The following is a 9,744-nucleotide window of genomic DNA, read 5'->3' on the forward strand; positions in this document are numbered from 1 at the left end:
AATACGAAAATAACATTCCAATCAATCGCGGGTGGATGAGAGATGAATCATTGTGTTTGTTTGATAAAGATATTTTGCAAGCCCTGTGAGCGTTTCTCCAGACGCTTTCAAAACAATTCTCTGAAGCTCAGGCTGAAGCTCATTAAATATGAAAATCTTATTCAATCCTAGCCGTTGACGTTAACTTCCAAGTCATTAGTGCAGCACGCCTATCAAAACCGATCGTTTTTTTAAGAGAGCCTCAAAACCAGGGCAGAAAATAGCCTATTACTTATTCATTATGATGTTTTTGAATGTAAAAACCATGCAAACGTCATAAGTTCACCTCAGACAACAGTATAACATTTTTTAAAAAGCCAGTTCATGACCTTTAAAATATTGTTCTGGAAGTGTTAGCACAAAAACATTATTTATACTTTGTGCATGGAATTGTTTTTCTGAAATGTTTTAGTTGGATGTTCCCCTAACATTTAAATGTTACCTCTTGTTTCAGAAAGTTTAGAACATTCAAAATTAAAATTCCTTTAATGTTTTCAGATCAACCAAGAAAAAAAAAGTTAAATATCTTTAAAAGTTTTAAACATTCTGAGGACATTCATAACTTAACTCTTTCCCCACCAGGTTTTAAATATAAAAGAAAAAAAAGTTGCCAGCCACCACAAGCATTTTTGTTGTCTGGCTATCACCAGACCAAGCTCATTGCTCATCTGCTCTGTATTTTCTACTGCACAAGAGGTGTGATAAACAAGCATAAATTAAATTGGATAGATTGGATAGTCCTTCAACCAATCAGACCACAAGAGGCGTGATCAACGGGCAACGACCCATCGCTTCTCTATCCGTCATCGTGTTTAACCCACTAATAGTGCGCCAGGTGGATAAGCCAGTCTGTGATTGGTTCCCGCAAAAGTGTGACAGAAACAGTAGAAATGAATGTACAGGTTTCCAGACTGAGAAATCAAATCGCCGTCAGATCAGGCTGGGTTTACCCAGTCTATTATTTTTGATGGCCTCCAGAATATTTTGATGTATGAATATCTGAACATGCAATATATCAAAAGAAAGAACAGACCCTCTGTTTTTTTCTTCGTTTTATTCTAGCTTCATGCTTTTTTTTATCAACACTTGAATGTTGGTAAATGTAATAAAAAAAATAAATTTTGAGCAAAAAGCTGAGAAAATCGTGTTTTTGTCAAAGACTACATCCAGATCAGATGATCAAAACACAGATGGAGTAGATCGAGTCCATTTACACCCAAAGATTCACAGTCATATAGCACATCCTGGGTCGACATTTCATTCAGTAACTTTAGGCAGTTTTGATTCATATGCTGTCGCCAGATTCACACATACTGACTGTAGTGTATATACGGTGGAGACAGAGTAATGAAGCCAATTAGAATATATGGGGATGATTAAGAGGCCATGATGATGAACAGAGGCCAATTGGCAAGTTTGGCCAGGATGCTGGGGTTACACCCCTACTCGAAGGACATCCTGTGATTATTGGTCAGGACCATGGTTTAACGTCTTATCTGAAGGACGGTGCTTTGTTACAGTGTAGTGTCCCCATCACTTTACTGGGGGACTAGGATACACAGCTGTGTTCATTTTGAAAGCAAATTTTGATTTAGTTTTAGTCATATTTTAGTCACCTGAATTGTTTTTAGTTTTAGTCTAGTTTAAGTCGACTAAATATCATAAGATTTTAAATCTACAGTAGATTTAGTCTCCTAAAATCTAATGAGTTTAGTTAAATTGTAATACATTAAGCATTTTTTAACAATTACATAACCGACTGTCACTTGAACTGACATTTTGACATCATTGTGTTTTTGACATTTAAAATACACGAAAGAGAGCTCAATTCACTTTTTTGTTTGTTTTTTAAAAACATCTATATCGTTTTTATAACTTTGTATTTCTGTTTTAGTTCGTAGGCCATATCAGGTTAAGCTTAAACTTCAAATAAGTTATTTTTTTAATTTCAGTTAACATTTATTTAACTTCAAGTAATTAAGTTTTTTTTATGGTTTTAGTGAACTATTATAACCCTGATACTTTATTGAATGTGTGTCTAATACTGGTCTTTCCTCCTGACTATGAATTAAATGGGAATGAAATTGAATACAGTTTATTGTGTAACAAAAACTAATATATAATGCGTGACTTTTAATTACAAACAAGCTCGAAATACACATTGACTCTTATTTTGAAATGTATGCGCCTTACTATTGCAGTTGCAGGAGCTCATTCAATTTCAGGAGATAAATTATAGATTGTTACAACCGTCTAAAACATATTACTATATAAACATTGTAAAGTACACATTGTCATTATTGCATTAGTTCATAAACAATTGCCTGGCATAAATGTGCGCTATTCAGGGTGATATGGCTGCTGGTAACCCCGCCTCCAGCCCTTGACGCAAGCGGTTCTTACTCTAGACCAGCAATGTTTTGGTGCTACTTAAGAACCACTTTTCCTGTTTCGGAGCTGGTGCTTTGGGTGTGGAAAGACAAAGAACCGATTTGAAACTAGACTCTGGCTCCGCACCAGCACCACCTTGGTGGAAAAGGGGTACCAGTGTTGGCGTTACTAGCACCTCTTCCAGCAGTAACCTAGTAGTCCCAGGAGGACTCCCATCCAGGCAGAGGTGGACAGTAACTAAGTACATTTACTTGAGTACTGTACTTAAGTGCACTTTTTGAGTATCAGTATTATTTTTTAGGGATACTTTTACTTTAACTTCACCACATTTGAAAGACAAATATCGTACTTTTTACTCCACTACATTTATATCAAGGTCCTCAAAGACGAAAGTCGTATCTGTAGCAGCTTTGAAAGTCAGTGGATGATTTTTTTCTTCTTTAAAATGCTTTTATTTTATTTATTTTTTTATTTTTTGCAGACAGCCTATCAGTAATCACTCATGTAGGGTCATGTGAAGTTTCCTAACAATTTTTTGAACACTGATCAGTTTATAGCAAAATGGAAGAAGACGGTTCCTTGGCACAGTGTGTGCATCCATGGCCATATTTAAAACGTGTGTTTCAGTTTTCTCAAAAGATTAAAGATTAGTTTAGTTGGCATTTACTTGACACATGTCTCATAAAATGTTAAAAAATGTAAATGTCTGGGAGAAAGAGAAGAGTAAACAGTTGGGAGAATATCGGATGCATATCAGAGTATAGGGTCCATGCATTCAGCCTTAAAGTGACAGCAGCTTTATAAAGAGAGTTGTAACTTTTATACAAGTATTGAAATCAGACATCCCAATTCTCCCGGAAGTTTTGGGAGTCTCCCGCAAATTGATAGCGGCTCCCTGATGCCCGCAAATTAGTTAAAATCTCCCAGAATCTAGAGCGAGCGAGCAAGAGTGTGCATGCGAGACAGAGACTGTACTCCAAACCGGCACGTGCGCACGTTAGAGAGGGAGGGGGAGCGAGAGACCTTGCGTGTGTGCCTCGAGAAGCGCATGCAAGACAGAGAGCATCCTGATTTCGGCAAATTACATTTTGCAGGCTGGGATGTCTGTGAAATCAGTTTAAGGTAGTCATATGCTAGCATGTCGGATGGAGCATCACTGACTGGCTTAAAACACCATGATGGCGAAGAGTGCATTTATACAACAATGCAACAATAATAAAATAATGCATACATAAAAAAGAAAATGTACTTTTGATACTTAAGTACTTTTAAAAACAAATACTTCTGTACTTTTACTTAAGTAAAAAGTGTTTTTAGAACTTTCACTTGTAACGGAGTAATATTTGACCACTAGTACTTTTACTTTTACTCAAGTAATAGAGTTGTGTACTTTGTCCACCTCTGCATCCAGGTACTGACCAGACTCAACCCTGCTCAGCTTCAGTGGACGACCAGGTGAGAGCTGCAGAGTTATAGATGTAGTTGGTGGGATCCAAAACTGACACCTGGGACTCTCATTTGAAGGCCACATTTTTCCACATTACATAAAAAAATCGACAACTCATTTCTCTCGATACTTTGTTCAGTCGAGAGACAAGGTCCCAATGACTAATGAGACCATGAAAATAGAGTGAAACCATATTTTCTTGTTTGAAGGTGTAATAATTCAAATGTATGCTCGTCTTTTGCTGCTAGTGTAACTGATTTGGCGTATGTTTGTGTTTTGTCTCAGGTTGAAAGAATAATTGCATCAGGATCCTTATCCAGTGCCCTCAAAGACTTGTCAAAAATACAAGATGCTGCCCTTCCCTCGCTCGCTCTTCTCCGCTGTTATATTCTGATCTTAGGTTCACGATCATTGGACAACTCGACTGTCAATCATAGTTGTGACGACACAACACTCGACCAATACGCTGATGTGCCGGCTGGATAAAAGGCCTTGTTTGTCACTGCTTGAGTAGTGAGCCAGATCAGCGTCAGACTTCTCTCAATTCTGTGCCTTTAGTCGAGCTTTACCTTATAGTCAGCAATTAATGTCTTTTAATGTGTTCGCCACGTGATCTTGAACTTCGAACTTGCACTTTTCACTCCATTTGATAGTTTTCACTGATTCAGCGTCTTGGGTCAAGTGCAACTTGAGTGTGGGTTGATGAGTTCAGAGCCAAAATCATGTAGTCTTTGTTCTTGATTAGCCAGAGTTAGAATGCAGTGTTTTTGTGGTCCTCCCACCTGATCATGATTTTGTTAATTATCTAACTCTGAGGGCCCTATCTTGCACCCAGCGCAATTGACTTTGTACACCGACGCATGTGTCATTCCTATTTTGCACCCGCGCAAAGCGCGCTTTTCCCTCCACAGAAGCACGTCGCTAAACTAGTGAATGAACTTGCGCTACCTGGGCGGTTCAGCGCAAAAAAGGAGGCGTGTTCCGGCGCAAACAATCCCTGGTGCTATTTTGCTGTTCCATTAAACAATTGCGCCACTGACCAGAAAAAACCTAGTCTAAAGTCAGTGGCGCGTTGCGCGTTGTTCATTATGCTATTTTAAGGGCGCATGCTTGACCATAATGTAGGCTATATATAGCGTGCACAACGCGCATACACTTTGCTCATGTAATCTACACAGATGCAACAGTTATTTTTGCAAATCATAAATTGTTACACTAAACAAATATTAACACATGAGATGACGGAAATCATTGTGGTGTGCCACGAAGATGTGAAAAAATAGGCATAAATCTAGCTTACAAATGATTCAGGCTAATTGTAATAATTAAGGATAAGACCTGTTTGCCCAATAGTGGCAAGACATATATGTATATAAGGACATCTGACAAATTGGTTTGTCCGTCAAGAACCAGGAAAAAAAATCGACTGAAAAACTGAAAAAACTGAAAGACTGAAAAAAAAAGACTGTGAAATCACCTTTACCATAATGTACAACATTACAACTTCACTTCTCTGTCTTTCACTGCTCTTACAAGAACATCAGTCTCCTCGGCTGTGAACCGCTCCTGGCGTGCGCCTGGTAAATACGCCATAATAATAGCAATCCATAATGGAACTTGCGCACCTGCTTTTAAAGGGAATGTTGGATGACGCTCTGATTGGTTTATTCACGTTACGCCCAAACCACACCTATGAATAATGAAGCTACTTCAGACCAACCCATTTTAGATTTGCGCCGGGCGCAAGAGCCATTTATCCCGCCGGGAAAATAGCAACAGCGCCGAGAACCGCCCAAAAAGTTACTTGCGCTTCCCGCTTTGACACTCGCGTTTCAGATCGTTAAAATAGGGCCCTGAATTTACTACTTGTTTAGCTTACTATACATTTCCTCTTTGTACCACTTTCTAATTCTGTGGATTGGGAACATCAGGTACTATCTTTATTGTTATTTAGGTTAAGACCAACACTTTTTGTATTTTTGGTTTTAGTTTGTTAGCATAGTTTATGTAAAGCGTTGAATACACTGAGATTTTGGTTTTATTTCTACATTTTATTTTTGGTAGTAAGTTTAGAGGGTTTTGGTTATCAGTTATTGGAATTGTTTTCTTTGATTTGGCGACCCTTGTTTTGGTAACACTTTACATTAAGGTTTCCTTTGTAAAGGGTTTATAAAGGTGTTTGTTAATGACTAATACAATACGTGTATTTGGCAATACGTACCAAATAGTGAGCAATTTTTAACTCACATTATAAATGCAGTTATTTAACTCAAAACCAGAGTCCTTATTTATTCCATGATGCATCAAAAATAGTGAGACTGAAGGGTGTTGTATTTGTGGTTTCCTCATTAATAACTCATGACTTTCACTTTTCTCACTATGTTGCTTACCAGAACTACAAAGCAATTGATGGGTTTTGTTTAACTCTGAAACATTTTTCGAGGTGTGTTGTGGTAAAAATAGCTACGGGTAGCGCCAGTTCATTGCCGAGTGCAACCATTCTACGTCATCAACCTAGAACGCAAACAAAATGGCGCCGCCCATTGTCCAAATATATAATGTATTTTTTAAATAACGTGTTCTTTCATGGATCTTTCATGGGTTTGCTACTACATATTTCAGTAAGAGACATAATTTATGTTATATTAAGCCAAGTCTTAACATCTTGGGATCCCTTTAATATAAGGTGAAAGTAAACCTTAATGTAAAGTGGACACCTGTGTTAATTATTGATTAATACAATCAGTTTTTATACATTTCTGTGGATAGGCATTTGTATTATCAAGGGTAAGACTGAGCAACATAATGTCAAGTCTTGTTTTGGTTTTGTTTCAAGAGTATATTGACTATGTTTTGTTATTAAGAGGATTATCCCCGTTTACTGCAGACGAGGAGCCCCACAATCCCACAGTATCCACCACAGAAACCTTCCCAGTCATGGCCACCACAGCAGAGTCTCCAGCCTCCATGGCCACCACAGCAGAGTCTCCAGCCGCCATGGCCACAGCAGCAACATGACATCATGACTTTGTGTAAACACATGAGCTATCCGCGTGTCTACGCCGTGTGATTCTGCGTGTATGTGTACGCCGAAACAAACCATCATCTCTGCGTGTATGTCTACGCCGTGTGATTGCGCCTGTATGTCTACGCCGCTTGATTCCGCGTGAATGTAAATGGTTTTATAAACATACTAAATTATGTTTTTTTGAAAATGTAAAAATGCAGAATGTTTCTTGTGATGGGTAGGTTTAGGGGCAGGGGCAGTGTGTGTGTGTGTGTGTGGGGGTGTGTGTGTGTGTGTGTGTGTGATGGGTAGGTTTAGGGGTAGGGGCTGTGTAGGGGGATAGAATGAAACGCCGTTGATAAACACGCTATAAAGCGATTATGCGTCTTGATAGCACGCCAAAATGGCATACGAATTGGCGTGTCATACATACGCCATTTCATGAGATCAGTCTGACAGCAGAGTCTCCAGCCTCCATGGCCACCACAGCAGAGTCTCCAGCCACCATGGCCACCACAGCAGAGTCTCCAGCCTCCATGGCCACCACAGCAGAGTCTCCAGCCACCATGGCCACCACAAAAAAAGTCAGAGTGAGAGTCTGTCATGTCTAGTTTTGTTTCATGTCTTATTTTGTGGATTACAGTTATGTTATCCTGCCATGTGATTCCCTTGTCCTCATGTGATCATGCAATTTGCTTCCATGTTTATTGTGTTGTTCTCATTGGTTCATCGATTAATCATGTTCACAGGTGTGTCTTGTCAATTCATTAGTCTCTGTGTATATATTGAACTCATGTTTCCACAGTCTCTTTTATTGTTTGTGGACTTCCTTACACATAATATGAGATGTCATGAGATATTAATGAGAAAACCACAAATACAACACCCTTCAGTCTCATTATTTTCGCTACATAGGATAAATCATAAGATAAATCAGTAATCTGGTTTTGAGTAAAATTAGTGAATAAATACATTTATTACGCATTTATTACATATGAGTTCAAATGTCTCAATATTTGGTAGGAATTGTGTCAAAGTCCCACTTTTCATTCATGGAGTTTTAACTGCTTATTAACGATTTAGTCTTTATTTAGTACTTATTAGTCATTAACAAAAACCTTTATGAACACTTTACAAAGGAAAACTTAATGTAAAGTGTTACCCTTGTCTTTTATGTTATTATTCTATTTTATTCACATAAACACTGTTCACATTGTGTTTTTTTTCTCTAATAAATACACAGTATTTCAGTACTCAGTACTGCATGTTATTAAGTTTCATTGGTTGTTCTGTTGACATTTTTATAATGGTGGGTGACCCGGGAACAGGCAGAAGACTTTAATCACCATCAACTTTAATCTTAACTTCACAGGAACATGTAGACAGGCAACGGAAACACAACCTTACATAACAGTGACTAGACTAAGACTTAGTGAACATGAGGAACTTTAATAGCAGACAGAAACGAGATAATTAACTAAACACTGCTGAACAGAACTTAACCTAACAGACAAGTGGCGGGAAACTAAGACAAAGGAACATGTGACAGAATCAAAACACAAAAGAAAAACCAAACAATCAGACAGACATGTGACAATGTTATAGAGATTATATCTCATTTAAATGTAACACAATCATCCCTCTATAACATCAAGCACGTAACAAAGAGAAAGACTTAAAGGGGTAAGAGAGCAAGTTTTAAGTGAGGGACAAGGTACACCAATAGCCACAAAAGTGCAAAAAAAAAAGTGCAGGCTGGAGACTTTCACCATTGTAAAATTTGAAGGAAAACTTGCTGACAAACGAAAGTTCATACAAAAGGTAAACATGGACATCTTAAAACTATACATAGACCCTGGGGCAAAAAAGAGCCTAAATGGCAAAACATTAAGCTTTTTAACAGTCTTGACCACAAATCATTGGCTTCAAACAGTTAATGAGTAGTTAAAAAAGTACCCCGTTTGTTTGAATTTAATGTAATGGGCCTAAACACTTGCGGTATTGGCCTCTTGAGAGCATGTGTATGCGACAGGAAGAAGCAGCACAATACTGTTCCAGATCTGAAATGCAGATATTTTAGGGATGAATGAAAGTGCACAGCTGAGAAGGAAAGAAATTCACTAAAATTGCACAGCAATTGCACAATCGAATGAAGTTTTGCATCATCTTATCGGCTCTTCTGATCGGCTTTCATAGAGAACACCAATCCAACTATATAAAGCTATTATCAGGCGATAACCATCGGAGCCTGATCAATCGGAGCACTCTTACATCTAGCCATATAGGAGGAGTTGAGATGATTGCCATACACTGCCCTGGGTAATAAGTGTATATCTGGTTCATCAACAGCTGGTTCTGGGGGTACTTTATGGATGAAGATTAAGTCTCATACTGGAAGAGGAGCTAACATTCGTCGAGATAAGACAGTAGAGTCGTGAATGGGCTGTTCTCCGCGCCACACATTAGAGTGCAGTGGAGTTAAAGGGGCCATAAATAATTTCATTAACATTTTTATTATCCTTCTCTAAAAACACACATAAGATAATATGGTCTTATGAAATGATTATTAAAATGCATAGAAATATAATCCTCAGATCTGAAATGAAGCATGACCACACTTGTGGCTTCACTTTAATTGTGGTTACAAGTTACACCACATTAATGTCATATTTTTATACATTTAAAAATATATATTTTTAATATTTTTATTTTTATGTTTGAGCTTATATACTGATCAGGCATAACATTATAACCACCATCCTAATATTGTGTTGGTCCCTCTTTTGTTGCTAAAACAGCCCTGACCCATCGAGGCATGGACTCCTCTAGACTCCTGAAGGTGTGCTGTGGTATCTGGCAA

Source organism: Gobio gobio, assembly GCF_949357685.1.
Source record: "Gobio gobio genome assembly, chromosome: 14".
Lineage (NCBI taxonomy): Eukaryota > Metazoa > Chordata > Actinopteri > Cypriniformes > Gobionidae > Gobio > Gobio gobio.